The sequence below is a fragment of the Hylobates moloch genome, unplaced genomic scaffold (assembly GCF_009828535.3).
Source record: "Hylobates moloch isolate HMO894 unplaced genomic scaffold, HMol_V3 SCAFFOLD_3, whole genome shotgun sequence".
Taxonomy (NCBI): Eukaryota; Metazoa; Chordata; class Mammalia; order Primates; family Hylobatidae; genus Hylobates; species Hylobates moloch.
In genome coordinates this window covers 122,179,662-122,200,966 of record NW_026652278.1, presented here as the reverse complement: position 1 = coordinate 122,200,966, position 21,305 = coordinate 122,179,662, and positions in this window count along the sequence as shown.

The window sequence follows — 21,305 nt, the reverse complement described above, 5'->3', positions numbered from 1 at the left end:
AAATGATATTTAAAATTTCATTCATCTCTATTGTCTTTGGTGTGCTTTTCCCAAAAGTGAGAAACATATTCTTTATTATTTTTCCAAATTCTGATAGTTCGATCGTTTATTTGATAAAATATAGGAAAAGAAAATCGATCTCTGTACATCATTGGCTTTTGTATGATTATTACAAATTGTAACTTTCATAGGTTAGTACTGTATCACAATTTAAATATGCACATTCTAACCATGCTGTGGACTATTTCTGAGAGATGATATATGCTTAATTTTATGGTTAACAATCAGGCTTTAGATAAAATTATAAAATGAAAAATTAAATCTTTCGGGATGATTACTTCTAACAGTTAATAATATTAAGGGAATAAGAGACTGTGATAAATGGGGAGATTCTATTTGAACTATTAAAATTAGCAGTACAAAGAAAAAGGAAGGCTGTGAGTTATATAAAAAGATATTAATTTCAGTTTTAACAAATCTTCTCTGAAATAAATACTATGTTTCATAATTTTAAGTATAAGTATAATATATGCTAATAAAATTATTCACTATTATATTTCAAATATACAAATCCTGAAAATAATATGAAACGATTTATGCTAGAAAAATATTGTGTGATCTCTGATAGGAGGTTTGCAAGTTCAAAGCTTTTGAGTGACTCTAAAAATTCTGAATTTTCCATTTTAAATAGTATGTTATTTGTCAATGAAAGAAAAATAATGTTTTTAAAAAGTGTAACATGTTGTCTAAATAAATAGCATAGAGTTATTCTTAGGATTAGTCTTCTAATGGTTACTTGTCTTCACTATACTCCAGAAATACTAGATATGTATACATTTGTCACCTTTCATCATGTATGTTGAATTGCATTTAAGGATATATGATTTATAAATAATAAAGAACATTCAGTTTTTAATGGAGTTAAATATCCTCCTGTTGTGTTTCTTGTTTGGCAGATGTGTAATTTTTTGGACCATATGCATAAACCTAGGTGTAGAAAAAAGCACACGAAAAGAGAAGAGGCATACAGGGTTAGCTGCTCCCATTGTTTTGAACAGCATAAACTATGTAATCACAGCAAAAATAGTATAACATCACAATATAGAGAATTTAGATATAAAATGAACTGACTGTGAATTAGGTCTTCTACCCAGACTTCATTCACAAACTGGGGTGGTATGATTGCTTTTAGGTGTCAACGTGGCTAGGCCATCCTATTCAGTTATTTAGTGACACAATAACCTGGGTCTTACTGTGTAGGTGTTTTAAGATCTACAATCAATTGACTTTAAGTAAAGGAGATTATCCTTAATCATGTGAATGTGCCTCGTCTAATCAGTTGACGAGCCTTAACAACAAAACAGATTTCTATGAGGAAGAAGAAATTCTGCCTCAAGACTAAGTATGGTGTCAGCTCTTGGCCAAGACCACCTTGCCTGCAAATTACCGACTTGCCAGCTCCCACAATCATGCAATCCAATTCCTTGAAATAGATGTCTCTTTCTCTAGTACATACACTGTATGTGTATTTGTGTGTGTGTGTGTGTATATATACTATAAGTGCACACGTATATAAGTATGTATATAGTTCTGTTAAATGAAGCTTAACCTTAAGCTGCCACCATTGTAAGTTCAGCCTAAAGGTTTCTCTGTACATCATGAACTATAACCTAAATGGAGTTGTAAACAGACTGTAGCCTACTCTTGTGCCAATCGTTGAGTTTTGGTCAATCACAGGTGGCCAACTGTTCAAACCATGTTCAAATAAGGCAAATAATGAGAGCTGTAAACAAGCCAGTTTTTCTGTACCTCACTTCCGTTTTCTGCATGTCACTTTCCTTTTTCTGTTCATAAAAATCTTCCACCCTGTGGTTGCACTGGAGTCACTGAGCCCATTCTGGCTCAGGAGGCTGCCTGATTAGCAACTTGTTCTTTGCTCAGTTAAACTCTTTTAAATTTAATTTGGGTAAAGTTTTTCTTTTAACACTCCTATACAGTATATGTACACACACACACACACACATGCATGCACACATTTATATCATAATACATATATAATACATACGGCATTTATTATATATATAATTTATGTCTATCTGGTAGCTCTAACTGATATGGGTGAATTAAATTTCTTAACTTATTTTAGGTTTGGGGATTCTGGAGGTAGAAGTAAGATTTTTAAGGGCAGGGAAAAATACCGTTTCAGGAATTCTGAAGACGACTGTCTAACACTGCCTGTCGTGAACCCTGCAGAGTCAATGACAATAACACAGGTATCCACCACCTGAGAGAGTCTTAAAATTACTTTCTAGAATTCTTGACCGGCCATTGCCCCACAGTTATTTATGCCAATATTTAACTTGGAGTATATACCACTTCCAGATAGGGACCAAATTGTAGCTGGGACAAAGGTGGATTTGAATAGGGCAGAAAGTCTCTCAGAACTCCCAACATTGTAGTTCTGAAGGTTTCTCCTAAGCCTAGCAGTAATACAAATTTTTATTACATGTAATTAATTTTTATATTAGTTATCACATGATAATGAGGTTGTCATCTATAAAACTTGTATGCTAGTAATCTAAAGTGAATATTAAACCTAGATATGGAGATCTGAAAGAGTTCTTGAACTTAAAAAATAATACATGGGTAGAAAATAGATGTGTCGATCTGATTAGATAGTTCAGTATGCACTAACTGGACATGTTTACTAATTTTCAGGATGATTGTGTACTCAAAGAGAATTCTCCATGAATATTTCATGAATATCATGATTCTGCATGGTCCAAGCCTTTTAAGAATAATTTTAAAAATGTTTGAATAGCAAAGGCCTGGGAAGGTAGAGGTTTAGAGATTTGTCTTCCCAGAGATATTTGCTTCCATTCCAAGATAATAATAAATAAGGATAAATATTTCCTTCCTCTCCTGGAAGAGTTTGTTTACATTCCAGTGTTAAGTTTGTCTCTTCAGAGGGTTGGGCAGATGTGTTGTAAGCACTTGTATAAGTTCTTAGTCTCATAATTTTGTATTTGCTTTCCTATGAAGTAACCTAACTTTATGAGAGGTAAAATGTGATTCTCACTCATATCACCCTGTAGGGATTCATAGCATGGCGACCTGACATGAGATTCTACTCCGTCAGTAATGAACTGTTTCTCTGATCTGGGAGCTTCATGGTCTCACTCTGTCTCCCTCCATTTCTCTCTGTTTTTCTCTGTCTCTCTTGCTCTTTTTATATATTTTTGTGTGTATATGTATATATAAAAATACATGTATGTATTTGTATATAGGTATATATACACAAATATGAGATTATTATTACATAATTGATAATAACATTTTAAAAAGTATTGCAAAAGCTTTCTTAAGAACTTCAAAAGGATATTATAGGGATTCTTTGCAAAAAAGCAACTTAAAAAATTTCTATCTACTATATCTGAAAATTTATTTAACACTACAGATCATAAAGTTTTGAATAAGGTGGTCCCTTTTCCACTAAATCATTTTAATTTTAGAAAGAAAGATAAAATTATGAAACATAATAATTATAATATGTTAGAGGATATGCTGAGTGCCAATAAAGCATATATGAGTGCCATGATATAATGATACATGCTTCACATCTGTTTGACTCTTCCTATATTTCATCTCTCTTGACTTCAGCCAGAAAGAACGGTTTCTGCTTTTCAGAGCTCACCACATTAGATTGCTTTCATCAGCAAAATTGAGTATAAACTTGATCTCTTAAGGTATATAATCTAAATTATATCTGCAAAGCTCCTTTTGTTATGTAATGTATTTACAGGTTCCAGGGATTGGGGTATATGCATATTTTTGGGCACTCTGCCTATTATAACTCATGTGATGTGTGTACTATTTTTAATATCTCAAGAATTTTAATTTCCTCATTTGTAAAATAAGCATACTAATACCTAACTCAAAAAAATGTTTTGAAAGTAAATCAGATAATTGCAAGGCACAGAATACCTCTTCTTCCTACTTTCTTTTTCCCTGGAGTGACCTTGACTTAATCTGACTTGTGTATGCATTAGAGAGTGGTGATGATGAAAGCATTTCTCATGGAACTGAAATCAAGTGGTTCCTTTATATTACTCACTGCTTTCAGACAGTACAGAACCTAATGAAATGTGTACTTAACATGTGTGACAGAGCTAAATATCAAGTGACTCAGTTAAGCCTTTGGCAAGTAATGATTCAAAGTCAGTCCAATATTGAATTCTTTGACAAATGACTGAAATATTGATATTTTGTTTTGCTGATTAAAGAAGGATCCAAATGTGTTAGAGACAAACCTGTAGAATAGTTCTGTTAATAAAGTCAGTGATGAGAGGGATATTTGTTTATCTGCTACAGCACTGCCCTAAATCTAAATTGATTCTCAGAACACAGCTGATAATAATCAAACATCATGCTTTCCTTGCACTGTCAGAAAACATGCTTTAGTAATATGTCATTGCAAAATTCTTACATATGCAAAATAAATATACAGATTGAAAAGATTCCTAGAAGAATAAGAAATGGCATGAACTGGATTAAAAGAGAAATATATAACAGAATTTTTTTAAAAAAATACATATACCTCCAGAATTTGTAAAATATTTCAACAATTATCATTGAGATAAATATATTTTTCCAAATTTATGTATTCTCAAGGTTACATGATTTAACTACATGCACATAATAAAAAGTCACAGAAATAGCATGTATATTCAGATAATTTTCCTTTTTATATAAAAATGGTTTATTTACTCAATTCATACGAACTATAGGTGGATAATATAGTTTCATTATGTAACAGTTGAAAACATTTCAAATTTTCACAATTTGTATGGTGTTTACAAGACAGCAAACATGTTACACGGAAGTGTAAGGGTTATAACATTTGCAGTATGTTAAATTAGTGTAAACTTTTTAACTACAAAACAAAGAATGAAAACTAGAAAACATAATTTGGAACGCAAAAACAAGAAACTACTTGATTGGATAAAGAATAGATCAGTGCGCTCCTGCCCTTTAAAGCAAATTTTTTAAAAAGCAATTTTGAAAAGCAACCACTATGGTTTGAATGTGTCCTCTCTAAAATTCATGTGTTGGAAACTTAATCGCCAATATAATAGTGCTAAGTGATGAGACTTTTTTGGAAGATGTTTAGATTATGAGAGCTTTGCCTTCATGAATAAATTAATCTCTTTATAAAAGGAGCTTTTGGGAGTCATTTCACTATTTTTCACTCTTTTGCATGTGAGAATAACAACCTTTGTCCCACTTTTGCCTTTCCACTGTCTGCCATGTGAGAATGCAGCAAGAAGGCTCTTACAAATGCAGGGTCTTGATCTTCAACTTCCCAGACTCCAGAACTGTAAGAAAATAAATTTATGTTTTTTTTTAAATGACCTAGTCTTAGGTATTCTGTTACAGCAGGACAAAATGGACTAAGACATCCACTCAAAAAAACTGTTTTTTTTTTTTCTTCTGCAAAAGCATTAGTGCTAAAAGTGCAAGGAAGTGGAAAAGTAACTATATCAAATGGCAAATGACAATTGTCAAGGGAGGAGAAGTGATACAGTCAAACTCTTTTCAAAGGATCCAGTTCTTTAAATTTTGGAAACAGGAATCTTATATTCTAGTACCATTCTATAGAACATGAAAAATGAACACTGATAATGTGTTTTAATAAAAAGTTTATAAAAATATGATGCATAGTGGAATTGATTTTCTTATTGTATTTAGCAATCAAGGCCAGAAGGACTGTTTACTTAGGTTTTATATATGAGTATCATTATTGTTGAGAGAGTATTTACATTTAAATAAATTGATTCTGAACCCAGTGCTCTCGTTAACCCAGTATACAGTAGTTGCAAGAAAAGATATCTATTAAACTATAAAGAAGTATTTAAAAATACCTATTAAGTTAAATTTTATAAACTAGATTATCCAAACGAAGTACTCAAATGGGGCAATTAGGTAACAACAGTGACGTAAAATAATGCTCTTCTCTTTTTAAATGAATGGAAAATTACAGAACCTTAAGAAAATATTTGCTGGACATAAAGGATTTCTATGCAGATTCAACATTGCATATTTTCAGAATATTTTTTTTAAAAAATCTGGCAAGTACAGATGATTTTAGTCAACATTAAGAAACTTTAGCAAAGGGCCGCTGGGGAAAATAAATCATTTAAACTATGTACAGTTTTATTTGTGATGACATCAGCTACAGTTTGATGACAAACAGGGCTGAATAATCAAGTGGCCCCAAAAGCTTGAAATATGACTTTCCTATATGAGTTAAACCACGGGGCATCAGAAAAGACAAGGTGCAGTTTCTATTATTAAATAAAAGAGCATTACTATCAAAGCAGCAGCAAGAATTGAGAGAAAGCTGATTAATGACTAACGTTTGCCTTAGACCAAAACAAACATTTTTTCAAAAGTTTTCTTTTATTCTAACCTGAATATGTTTTAAAATTTGTGTGTTATGTATTTTCACTTTTCTTTTTCTTTTTTTATTTATTTTACCAAAAAAATTGCTGAATCTTTGGGGTTAATAACAATTCTAGTAATTTAGAATTGAAGAGATAAAATATTGATTTAGCTAAAGATAGACTGTATCAGTAACACAGAGGTTCATTCAGCAATTGAAACGATTGTAGAAGGCACTTATGCTGTGTGAACTGAATATACTCCAGAGGAGAAGACACCAGAAAAAGGAAGATAAAATATCCAATCCTCACATAGTAATTTCTCAGTAGTAGTTAATTATTTCAATTCTGGTTAATATATTCCTGCTTTTTAAAATTCAAAGTGAATCTATTAGTTGAATTCTAGTTAAATCTGTGAGCCAGGCAAGATTGGGTTTTTCCCAGGCTGGCTGAAGTCCTGAGTCTGGTCTATGGTAAATTCTCCAGAAAACCAATCTCTTCTGCAAACATTTAGAACTTAACATGTTTCTTACAATGAAATTCCTACTTTTTTATTTAATAAATAGTGTAAATGACAAAAAATCAATTCTCAAATACTAATTATCTTCATGAACAAGGCAATTTATTGTTATGGGACAGTAAATTAAACAGAAAAGCTATAGGTACTGGCAAAAAAAAAAAAAGAAACTAAAATGCAAACCTAGAATTCAGTTAAAAAGAAAAAAAGATAGCATAAATACAAGAATACTAAATCCTGAAGTTAACCTGCAAGCATTGGAAATGCCATCAAACAGGCAAAACTGATTTAAAAGGTGATGGACATACTTTAAAAAGTTCCAGGGTGAAAAAATGAATTGAGGTAGAAAAGGAAAAACACAGGATGACAACAGAGATTCTGGGTGAGGAAAACTGTGTGAGCAAAGGGACAGACATGTCAGATTCAAAAATAAATTTGTACTTGCTGGAGAACAAATTGTGATTTCAAATAACACGTATTCTTTTAAGCCCTTATTTAAATATGATGAGAATAGTAGATGCAGTGGAAACATGTATGCAAATATATTTTCTATTGAGATGAGGACTAATTAAAGGCATGTGTATGGAATTTCAAATGGAATACAGCCACATGCCATATAATTATGTTTCAATCAAAGATGGACCACATATACAATAGTACACCCATAAAATTATAATGGAGCTGAAAAATTCCCATATTCTAGTGACATCACAGACATCCTAATGTTGGAGCACGACCCATTACTCACGTGTTTATAGTGATGCTTGTGTACACAAACCTACTGCACTGCCGATCATATAAAAGTATACCACATATACACAAGGATTATGTGTAGTATGTAATACTTGAAAATGATAATAAACAACTATATTACTGATTTATGTAGGTACTATGCTATACTTATGTTATTTTAGAGTATACTCCTTCTACTTATTAAAAATAATTGTTAACTATAAAAAAAGCCTCAGGCAAATTCTTCAGAAGAAGGCGTTGTTATCACAGGAGACGACATCTCCATGAGTGATACTGTCCCTGAAAACCTTCCAGTAGGACAAGATGTGGAAGTAGGAAGACAGTGATATTGACGATCCTGACCCTGTGTAGGCCTAGGCTGATGTGAATGCTGTGTCTTAGTTTTAACAATAAAGTTTAAAAAATAATAAATAAAGTAAACAAAACATTTATGGAATACATATATAATGAAAGAAAATATTTTGTACAGCTGTACAACAGAAAGCTGTGTGTTGTGTTTTAGGCTGTTATTACAAAAGAGTCAAAAAGTTAGAAAATTAAAAAGTTTGTGCAGTAAAAAATTACAGTAAACTAAGGTTAATTGATTATTGAAGAAAGGAAAAAAAGTGTGTGTGTGTATGTATACACTTTTTTTCAGACAGGATCTTGCTCTGTCACCCAAACTAGAGTGCAGTGGCATGATCATGGCTCACTGCAGCCTTGACCTCCCAGACTCCAGAGACCCCCCCAACTTCAGCCTCCTGAGTAGGTGGGACCACAGGTGTGTGCCACCACATCTAGCTAATTTAAAAATTTTTTTGTAGAGACAAAGTCCCTCTATTTTGCCCAGGCTGGTCTCTAACTCCTGGGCTCAAACCATCCTCTCACCTCGGCCTCCCAAATTGCTGGAATTACAGGTGTGAGCTGCCATGCCCAGCCAGAAAAATATTTTTTATATACTTATTATATCCTAGGTTTACAGTGTTTATAAAATCTATAGTAGCATATAGTAATATCCTAAGCCTGCACATTCACTCACCATTCACTCACTGACTTACTCAAAGAGACTTCTAATCCTGCATACTTCATTTGTGGTAAGTGCCCTAAATATGTGTACCATTTTTAAAATCTTGTATAGCACATTTTTACTGTATCTTTTCTATGTTTATATATGAATAAATACACAAATACCATTGTGTTACAGTTGACTACAGTATTCAATACAGTAACATGCTGCACAGGTTTGCAGCCTAGAATCAAGAAGCTACACCATATAGCCGAGCTGTGTAGTAGGTTTGGGAAGGTACACTCTATGATGTTCACACAATGAAGAAACCGCCAAACAACACGTTTCTCAGAATGTATCCCCTGGCATTAAGTGATACATGACCGTACACAAATATTCTTGGTAAATGTGTTTTACCCACCATAATTATTTCTTACTAAGTAAAATGTCCATGGAGAGAAGACTACCACCTAACTTGAAAGGAGAGAAAATATTTATTCCAGAATTGAGAATTAGTGGGGACTTTAACCCAGTTTTTTTCCTCAGTGTTCCCTAAGAAAAAATATTTGTATATTTTTTAACATTATAGAGCTCTAAAATTTTTTTTGTCATCTTTCATAAAACGAGAAAAATATACATATATTTTATGGAATATGTCTTGCAGAGTCACCTCTCTCTGTGTGCCTCAAGTAATATTCATTCATAAATTATTTCCTGAGGATGAATATAGTTGTGAGTATGTCTCATTTCGAAATATGCTTAGTAGTAAATAAAGAAATTTACTGGATAGAATCATCCTCCCCAAAATTATATATATGCAAATGTTTAAAAAATACTTTTTAAAAATAAATACTCTTTAACAAAAAATTGTGTTAAAATTTTCAAATAAAATAAGTGGTAAGCCCTTATTTAAAAAAAAAAAAAGTCCAGAATTCATCATGAGAAGAACGTAATTGGAGAAATTTGAATATAGGTGGTTATTAAAAGATTATCTCTTACCTAATGTAGCAATTAAATAGTATATTTGAAAGCTAGTCGGCCAACATCTTTCTGAACATTCACAAAAATTGGAAGTTCACAGCTCTGCAAATAAGTTTCTGTATCTCATCAGTTTTACAGTTATTGTGTATTTATCCTATAGTGTTTCTGTTGATTGTTTGCAATCCTTACAGTAATAAACAAATCACGTCTCTCCTTTTTAACTAGTCTTCTCATCTAAAGATTTTGTTTTTTCTACCATTCCTCTAAGTAGTTGTTATACCATGTAAGCTTTTTAATTCTAGACAGACTAATTTGTCAGCATTCTGTTTTAAAACATAGAACTGTCAGAAGGAAATGATTATAGCAATTCATTAAGAGAGGTTAAATTCTTTGTTCAGCTAATGTGTGTCAGGGAGCTCCTAAAAACCAGGTGACTCCCCAGCTGAAGCAGGGTCAGGATTTTTAGGGATCAGAAATGTACATGTGTCCTTGCAGGTTTGGCTTAAGTAGCAAATTTTAATTTTAACTGAAATTCAAGGCTGAGGTTTGTTCCTGTTATCATGCCCCTTGCTTGAGGTCCCAACAACCAGCAGATCAGTATTTTCTAAGAACTATTTTTGCAACGCTTGCAATTTTTCTGGATAGTCAAAGTTTATGGGATTGGAGAGGTAGATAGTAAATTTTTTTAAAAAAAGAAGCAAACATAGAAATCATAGAGGAAACCCTGTCATGTCTGTTTTAGTATTCTTCTAGAAACAGTTGTTCCAGCTATACTGTGATGAGTAAAATAGGGAGTGGACATCACCTACCTTTATCTTTAGTCTTATTGGTGCCAAGGCTACATTTATTTTTTTCATATTATTTAAAATGTTATCTTATAGTGGTTTGAGATCATCTGATATGCTTAAGTGTTATCTATATATCTCTTTTATTTTGAGAAATATACAAAATCTTCCAAAATTGTTTACTGCTATAACACTATACCCATAGTCCTCATTCATTTTATGTTTCGTTCACTTAAGATAAATACCATTGACTGGCAGAGACTCCTACCCAACGCAAATTTCTTATCTGAACTACCACCAACAACCAATTGCTTTATCCTTCAATCATATTCTTATGGCAAGATGAGCTTTTGATATTATATCTGCACTTTGATTTGTCTGCCTCCTACTTATCATATTCTAGCAAGAAGTTTATTTTTAATACATATTAATGACATTACATGTGCAGTTGTTAAAATCAGTCTTGGAGTTTCTGCCTATTAAACTAGTCAAATAGAGGGTTTTGGTCATGATTCTTGAATGAATGTGTAGGCAGGCAGATCATCATACATTCTGGTGTTGCTGGTATCATTCTGATTTATGCTTGTTGTTCATCCTAATTATGAATAGTGCCTCCTTTTATTTGCAAAAGAATCCCAATTTGAATAACAAGTTATATATTCACACACTGATAACTTGGAATAGGCAGTGGCATTATCAAGTCAAATGCAGTAGGACAGAGCTGAGAGGTAGAGGACACTACATGAAAATCATTATGATAAATGTCAGATCTATATCTGGCCACTAAATCAGAAAAGACTGTTACACACCCTCTCAATTTGGTCCAAGATTCTTAATATTAATTGCTATGGCTAATTCAATTATTCAAGAAGCATCCTACATCATTAAAATTGCTCAGATGGCTGTGCTAAAATGTTATACAGATCTGACCTAAGGCTTATTCTAAGTCAATTTGTTATGCCAAGTAGAGAGCTGTGTTATTTCCCATAGGTGTCTTTCCAGAAGTGGAAAAAGTCAGAATTGTAAGAGATATATGTGGGCAGATTAAAAAAAAAAAAAAAAAAGCCATACCATAGAAATGCTGCTCTCTGCAACATACACAGAGACCAAATTTAACAAGAAATTCCTCTCAGTAGAAATCTAGAGCAGACATAAACATCACTTCTGCTTCTTCCAGAATTACTGCTTTCAAGTTTCCTGTTAACTTATTTTGTATCAACCAGCACAGAAGCAACCCAATCTGTAAGGGCTCTGAGGAACTTTATGCAGACACTACTAAACAGTGCCTTACCTTATGCCTGCTCCCCATAGCTTTCGCTTCCATTCCCAAGACTAATCTAAGGCATTAAGGCATGGGAGGTTTGTGGGACCTTCTTGGGGCTCACACATGTAGAACCTGGTACTCTAAGAAAACTAATTTCGGGTATGAGAAGATTCCAAGGGGAATGTGAAGAAAAACAGAATATTTTACAGGGCTTTAGCAAGAGGAGGTTAAGCAAAATTCCTTAATAGAGGAATTGTGCTTGTGGATGTACAGTACAGCCAATTTTTTGCCAATTTGAGTTTTATCAAGGGGGGAACAGAGGAGCAGCTAGAGGTTAAAGTCATGTTCAAGAGGGGATGGGAAGAAAAAGCTATGGAAAACAAGGACATATGAGGGCCACAAGTGAAAATTCTCAGCTTTTCCGTGTCTTGTTCTTTAGTATCTCTTGCAATATGCTATTCTAAAAATAAAAAGTGAAGCAGATGAATAGCTCCAAGCTAGAAAGAAGGAGAGGCAGAGAGAACTGTGGAAAGATATAAAATCAGGGAGCCCTGGAACCAGGAAGGGTGAGGAGGGTGTTGAAAGTCAAAGAAGGGGAATTTAGGTTGGCAGTGTGGCTGGAGACAGACTGGTGGATGGGTACATGAAGAGAGGGGATTGATTAAAGGTATACTCTTATGGGTGTTGTGGGAAAGACACATTCCCCTGTAAAATATTAGGAAAACTCGACTTGTTCACTAATGTTCATGGGGAAGGTTTTGTGTGTACAAGAAATGAAATAGAAGTATTAACTCCTTCAAGTTATGGGAGCATAAAGTAGTTATGAAAGATGAGGGGTTTCCAAATAAGAAGATGAACAACTAGAAACAGGAATAGTCTACAGACTTAATTTTATGAATTGGGCAGACTGTCATATTTGAGAGGACTCAGGGAAAATAAGTTCAGTGGACAAGTGTGTTTTCATATGTAAACTTCTATTCGATTTTTGTGGCTATCATCAGAAATTACTACAAATTTAGCAGCTTAAAGTGGCTCATACCGGTAATCCCAGCACTTTGGGAGGCCGAGGTGGGTGGATCACCTGAGGTCAGGAGTTCAAGACCAGCCTGGCCAACATGGTGAAACCCTGTCTCTACTAAAAATGCAAAATATTAGCCAGGCATGGTGGTGTGCCGCCTGTAGTCCCAGCTACTCTGGAGGCTGAGGCATGAGAATCGCTTGAATCTAGAAGGCGGAGGTTGCAGTGAGCCAAGATCACGTCTCTGCACTCCAGCCTGGCGACAGAGGGAGACTCCATCTCAAAAACAAACAAACAAACAAAAAACAGTATCCATTAATTATCAAATCGTTCTTAAGGTCAGAAGTCCATTAAGCTTGTCTAGGTACACTGCTCATGGTCTCAGCAAGCTAAAATCAATATATTGGCCAATTTAAGCTCTTATCTGGAGGTTCTGTGGAAGAATCCACTTCCAGGTTTATTCAAGTTGTTGACAGAAACTAGCTCCATTTGCTTATATGGCCCAGCTTGTTTCCTTGCTGAATATTGGCCAGGTGTTCTCTGCTTCTATAATAGATGCCAACCTCAATTTTTGGCTCATGGTCCCCTTTCTTCTTCATAACCACAATGGTGAATGAAATCCTTGTGACACTTCTACTCTTTCTGACCACTTCTTCTGCTCATCTCTTCTTCTCATCTTTTCTGTTGCATCTCTCCTTTCTCCAACTGGAGAAATGCCTCTGCCTTTAAGAAACTGATTAGAGTAGGACCATCCGGATAACCCATGATAAATCCTTATTTTAGGTCTGTAATATTGATTACATCAGTAAAAATCCCTTTGGTAATGTATTGTAACATTTTCACAGGGTCTAATAATTAGAGCGTGAGCATCTTTGGAGGAGTCATTACTTACTCTATTACAATCTGCGTATTTAATGTTCTTTATAATCTTATCTGTATGCATTTATAAACATAATTCAAATATCCCTTCAAATGTATGAATCTGTAGAGAAAGCAAAATTTATTTTTGAAGAAACTCTACAGTGGAAAGGCTTATGCCAATCAGAGTATAATATCCCCTAAAACATGGGAGTTTTTTATTAGAAATTGAGCCAATTTGTGTAAAATAAGTGATTTATATCTATGTGCTTGAACCACTGCGGTACTCAGAATTTTTTTCTAAATGTTTTTGATTAGTCCCCTTCTCACTCTCCTTGCTGACTCCTTTTAACCTTTGCCGCTCTCTTATGCCCTTTACAATTTTTATTATTCTGGATCATTAGAAGAATGACTTTGCCTTCTAATTCACAAGGAACAGAAATGTATGTGCCATCCACAAAAAATCTAAACATTATGCATAAATATATTCATTAGTATTACAGTTTCGCAATTCTCCACTATAGGAAATGGCCTACTGAAGATGTAATGACTCAATAAGAAAAAGAACACAGGAACAAGTTGCCATTGCATAGCAATAACATCCTCGTGTGTTAGATCAATGCTATCCAATAGAATTTCCTGCAATGATGGAAATGTTCTATCTGTGCTATCCAAGTGGTAGCTACTAGCCTCTCATAGCCACTGAGCATTTAAAATTTGGCTAGTGAAACCGAGGAACTGAATCTTTAGTTGTATTTAATCTTATCTAATTGAAATTAATTGGCCACATGTGGCTTGTGGCTAGAGGCTACTGTACTGGAGAGTGCAGTATTAGAAGATGGAAGCTTCAGTCTCATCCCATCCCCCTGACTATTCGGCCCTGAATTCCTCTGGCCTGGAAGTTGTTTCACTCTGCTTGGATTGCATTGATCACCAAACTTCAGCGCATTGCCATAAAGAAGTTCTGGGAAGCTGTGCCAACTCACGCCAGTTATTTTCTTTTCTTTTTTTTTTTTTTTTTTGAGACGGAGTCTTGCTCTGTCGCCCAGGCTGGAGTGCAGTGACGTGATCTTGGTTCACTGCAAGCTCTGCCTCCCGGGTTCACGCCATTCTCCTGCCTCAGCCTCCAGAGTAGCTGGGACTACAGGCGCCCGCCACCGCGCCCGGCTAATATTTTTTGTATTTTTAGTAGAGACGGGGTTTCACCGTGGTCTCGATCTCCTGACCTCATGATCCACCCGCCTCGGCCTCCCAAAGTGCTGGGATTACAGGCGTGAGCCACTGCGCCCAGCCCTCGCCAGTTATTTTCTTAACTACATCCTTTACTCTGTTTCCCAGTCTACCAGTAAAATAACTAGAAAGCAACCATAAGCAAAGCAGGAATCATCAATCTGTTTAGTTTTGGAATCAGAGCCACCATTTCTGGTCTGACCTACCTTCTCATACACAAATGGAATTGAAATATGGATTCATTTCTATTTGGGAATCTCTTTAGATTTAATTTATCTGCATTTATTTATATATTTACCCTTTATGGAGTTTTCTAGATATAATGTTTTCTTCTAAATTTCTTGTAGAGCTGAGATATAAGCTCCAAAAAAATAGAGTTGATCATGGAAACACCAGCCAAATCTTAACTCTAGCCACCTAGCCATAAAGTTTGGCAAGAATTACACTCGTCTTCAAAAGATTCTTTATTCTTCTATGTGGAGTAATTCCACCTCTCTAATAGATCTATACACGATGCATCTCAGTGCATCAGCTACTTCTAAGAATAAATCATAGAAATGTTACCCTCCACTTCTTTCCTGCACTGAGATACTTGGGTTATGATACTATTCTATATGGTTTGACAAACTTCAAAGAATTTAATGAAGCAATAATCCCACTCTGGGATAGCAATCATAAGGAAAAAAATCAGTCATGCATTATTGTTGTATACAATTTATATGAGCAAGCATTACTGAGTCATCTTAAATACATATTATTTTATTTTGTAACTGTTATTCATATTCCAAAACTTATTCTCCAGCCTTCATTTCTCTTCTCCTTTGAAAAAAAAATAAAATAACTGATCTGCCGTCTGAGAAAATAAGAAGGTATGCTACAAATATAGACAATGCTGGCTTAATGCATGGCTTCAGATTTCCTGAGGGTACTATTTTCCTGATAAGATGAAAGGAACTTTTATACTTCATCCAATCTTTTGTTAACTTTCTGATTTCTCTCTCAATTACTCTACACCAAGTGTGTTAATGGTCATGATGGGCATGATGGAAGCTCATCCTTGGGAATTTATGGTGAGAATACAAACTGTACAGGGTGCAGAGCTGCTATAAGAAGAGAATTTTTTTTTTAACCTAACCTGCCTGGCTTAAAGACATCCTGTTGAATTGCCTCTGATCTAATTGGTACAAGGAAAGAGGAGGCAAAAGGAGTACAGAGAGAGGTATTATTCAAGAAGAGCAATAAAGAGAAATACATGACAATAGATATATTCTTTTCATAATCTTTTCTTTCATAATTTCTTTGTAGCTTTTTTGTTTAAAAAAAAAGAAAATGGCTATAGAAAACCCAAATGAAAGACATATATTTCTGGTTTCAAGATAATGGCACCAAATATTTTAGCATTTTGAACTTTATATCAAGAGATTTTCTAATATTAAGGACCTTGGTAACATATTATTTGAAATCCAAAAAGGAAAAAAAAAGGTAGCCTAAATTGAAAGGACTAAACGTCTTAACATTGCCAAAGAGATTTTCGTTTGGTCAAATATGTCATCAAACTCTTTTAGTCGTGGGGCTGAAACATCTAAGAAGCTACATTACTTATAGCACTATGCAGACTTACTAAAATCTCTATTTACTCACAAAAGAAATGAATTAAAATTAGATGAGAGTTTATTTCCCTGAATCTTTATACTTTAATATTGACTTCACTTGTATTAGTAGCAACATTGTGGTCATCTGATATCCTGATATTATCCACTCTGAGTTTTTAAACTACAAAATGAAAATAAATGTATTTTTAAATATCAATTAATTTGAATCAAGGAACTGAGTTTGTAACCCTGATTTAGCTGCTAAGTGACAGATCACACTGTAAAGCTGCTTCTTGATTTTGGATTTTAAACTAATTATCTTAAATATCATCTCCTTAGAGAAGGACTTTGTTGACCACCATTATTGGCTACCTCAATTTCTTGTTCATTTTCTTTGTAACCCTTGTTGTACACTCATAATTATCTTATTATTGTTTTCTATCTTATAGATGGTTTCTATCTAACTCTGTATTTTGGATCAAGTAATTCAAGAACCTGTCTGGCTTTCGAAGCTTCAAATCTATTTAAACTAACCCCTGCCACTAAGTAGGCTCTAGATAAAGATGTGTGAGGAGGATAAATTATTACACATATTAATTATTATTAATAATTAAACATTAATTAATCATTATGTATAAATAATTAATTACATATAATAAATTAAGGCTGTCAAACTACATTATATCTAAAATCCCTTTAAGTTCAAAATTATATGACTATAAAACAGTAACTAAGAACTCTTAGAGACTAATTTTAATGGTAACTCATTATCAATTTTTCGGTAGTTTTTCCTTATATAAAATTTGTATTAACATGATAGTTGAAAAGTAAAATACATCATCTTACTTTAATTTTAATTATTAGTAAAGTTGAATCTTTTTTACACATTTACAAGACAATTTCCATTTACATATATTATATGTTAAAATGCCTGCCCTATTAACTGTCAATTTCCACTGTGTGCTTTAGTGATTTTATCCTTTATTTTAAATGATCCTAATATATTTTACCTATATGTCAGAGTTCCAACATTTTAGTTTCTTTTTAATTGTGTATTAAACAATAGGTCAATATTTTAGTTTGTGTTTTAACCTTATACGAACCCACAATCTTTTATTTGATATTTTTAAAACCAAATTTCAGAATTCAGAATTTTCTCCAAATTTAGGAAAAAATTTTTAATCATACATAATGAAACATCTCTCTTCACCCAGCATCACATAACTAAACACATTAACTTCTGAGGTAAAAAGTACAAAGTGTTCATGCTAGGCCTTCCAAATGAGTTTTGGTGTCATGTAAACAAATAACCACAAACTCCAGGTTTACATGCCTTTCTGAACTTTGCAATTGTGGAAAAGCAGTTATGAACCTATATTGCTCGTGAATTTCCAAATCATACCTTTCTTAAGGTAGTCCCATGTTACTGATGACTCTACAATTTTAGGATTGAGTATGCAGAAAATATTTATTTAGAAAGATTTTTTTATGTTGAAGGTTTTTAAAAGTATATTCCTTCTACATCCTTGTTTTTCTTGGTTTGCCTCATTATTTGTCTAACTCTTTATTTTCCTTATCTTAAATGTAAGGTTTTTCCTGACCTATTGACTGGAATAGAAAACAGCATCCTTTCTTTCATTTAATCCACAACAATTTATCATTGTTTTGGCCAGGCATATTGACTCACGCCTGTAATCTCAGCACTTTGGGCGGCCAAAGTGAGTGGATTGCCTAAGCCCAGGAGTTTAAGATAAGCATGGACAATATGGCAAAATCCAGTCTCTAAAAAAATACAAAAATATTAGCCAGGTGTGGTGGTGTGTGCCTGTAGTCCCAGCTACTTGGGAGGCAGAGCGGGGAGGATCACCTGAGCCCCAGGAGGTGGAGGCTGTAGTGAGCCATGATTATGCCACTGCACTCCAGCCTGGGTGACAGAGTGAGACCAGTCAGTGGTGATACAAAAATAAACACAGCAGGGAAATTTTCTACTTTGTAAGCCTAACATTGTAGAAAGTAAGAAGAAACAAATGTATAATATAATATAATGTCAAGTAGTGATCTGTACTCTGAGGAAAAGCAGATCAGAAAAAGGGAGAGAGAATGATGGAGGTGAACGCTGTTACAAAATCTGCAGAGAAGGCTTCTGAGCAGATAAATTTAATCCTTGGAGGTGTCAGGAAACAAGGCTGAGGTAAGCAAGAAAGAGTGGTGAAACATGACTCCTTAGCACCAGCCAAAGGCCAGATCTTGATAGGTATTATGACATATGTCTGTATCCTTTTATTTCATTCTTCCATTGTTGTAGTTGAACTCTGAAATCCTGCAAACCTGAATAAATAAAGTACATAAAAATATATGGTTCATATTTATACCTGTGTCAAGGTATTGGTTGCTCAGTAAATGTTTGCTAATGAAATGAATAAATATATTTCATATAATAGCAAATAGCAGAAAGGAATAAGATTTTTTTCTTGGTATTTTAGAAGTAAAAATAAGAGTTCCCTTTAAAAAGAGAATACAAGCAGCAAGCCTGGTAGGTAAAACATGCAAGTTTGGATGGGGATATTTGATAGAGAAAATATGGATTAATACTAGATGCTAAATTGAATAACTCCTATAGAATCTCAAAATAGATAAGAAAAAGTATGACATCAAACTGACAAAAAGGAGATGAGAACAGAATAAGCTCTAATAATGAATGAAGTTATTTACTGAAATCAATTCAAGATTTGCCATTTAAACAAAATATCACAAACTGAGTGTTTTTTGAATTGAATGTAATAAAGAGCTGGAAATCCAGTTCTCTAAGTTTCAATTTTAAATGTGTCTGTAAAAACAATTAGAAACTTAGGTGAAACGAACCTAAATTAGGGATAATGAAGCTCTTTAATTCCAAGGGTAATTAATTAATAAGTTCATAATGATTTTTATTTTATAATTATCTTGGCAATGAGTCCTGTCTGCTGAAATAATAAGATAATATCAAGGCACATAAGTTAATAAATGAAATATTCCTTATGAATGAACTATGCACCACTCTAATATTAAGAATTGCAGGCAAAGTTAATTTCTCTTCTATGTCCTATTCTCCAGAGCAAATTATTCACACTTATATTGTTTTTTGAATGGGATGTTTGACTAACTTTACATTCAGTATTTGAGGTTACCAGAAAGTTTCCTTAACAAACATCATACCTGTTAGGAAATCTGTCACGTGACAGTTTGTTCTATGTGCTGTTTGATGAGCTTCTAATACATTGTTTCTAACTCTAGCCATTTCTGTATTTGCAACTACATAATTGGTGGACACTAATGAAATACTCTGTAATTTAGGATGAGTCACATAGTCTCCCCATATAGGACATATGTTATATACTTTTTCAACTATATGGATTAGAACAGATTATTTAAACCAGGGTTCCCAAACTTTTGGCACCAGGGACTCGGTTTCGTGGAGGACTATTTTTCCATGGACCAAGGTTGAGGGGATGGTTTCGGGATGATTAAAGCATATTACATTTATTGTGCACCTTATTTCTGTTATTATTATATTGTAATATATAATAAAATAATTATACAACTCATCATAATGTAGAAGCACTGAGATCCATGATCTTATTTCCCTGCAACTAGACAGTCCCAGCTGGGGGTGATGCGAAAACAGTGATAGATAATTAGATAGATATTACATTCTCATATGGAACGCACAACCTAGATCCCTCACATGCGCATTTAACAATAGGGTTCACGCTCCTATGAGAACGTAATGCCATGGCTGATCTGACAGGAGGTGGAGCTCAGGTGGGAATGCAAGTGATGGGGAGCAGCTGTAAATACAGATGAAGCTTCACTAGCTCAGCTGCCGCTCACCTGGTTCCTAACAGGCCACAGGCCGGTACTGACATCTGGACTGGACCTCTAATGTAACCTACACTTCCAAATCCAAGATTCTATCATTTTCTGAAATTTGAAGGAATCAATACCAATTGTAGTTATTTCAACTGTTTGAAAATCTGTTAATGTAAATCTTTTTATTTTATTTTATTTTATTTATTTATTTTTTAGAAGGAGTTTCACTCTTTTTGCCCAGGCTGGGGTGCAATAGCACAGTCTCGGCTCACTGAAATCTCCACCTCTCAGGTTCAAGCAATTCTCCTGCCTCAGCCTCCCAAGTAGCTGGGATTATGGGCATGCGCCACCGGGCCCAGCTAATTTTGTGTTTTTAGTAGAGACGGGGTTTCATCATGTTGGTCAGGCTGGTCTCGAACTCCTGACCTCAGGTGATCCTCTTGCCTCACCCTCCCAAAGTGCTGGGATTACAGGCATGAGCCATCACTCCCGGCCTCCAATTTTTAATGTATTAGTAGTGCCAATCTTTTACTACATCTAAATGGTGAAAGTTAATTATTTTTCTAAATCTTATATTAAGATGTTGTATAATTTTCTTATAATGTAGTTGCACACATTTTTCAGTTTACCTCGTATACACATTTTTAAACCAATAATTTCATCTTTATTTTTACACGTTTTAAAACAAAGAATTCTGAGTCATTGTCAAAGATTTTAGTTATTTTTTTCAATCTTTTTGTAAACAAATCAAAGAAGAGGAATATAGAGAGCATTTGGTTTATATAAACATAGCATATGTTCATATTTATATGTAAAAACGTCTGCACTAAAGTCAGAGTTCTTTAATATCATGCCTTTAACTGTCAAATTTAAATATTCTTCTGTAATTATGTGCTTCAAAAATTAAACAAAGATTCTTTCTCATCTCCCTAGAATTATCAAATTCAAAGAATTCTAAAGTCTTATGAGCCTCTCAAAGTCTGTCAAAAGACAAAACAAAAACCAACGTGAAAAAAAAATCAACATTCTGTGC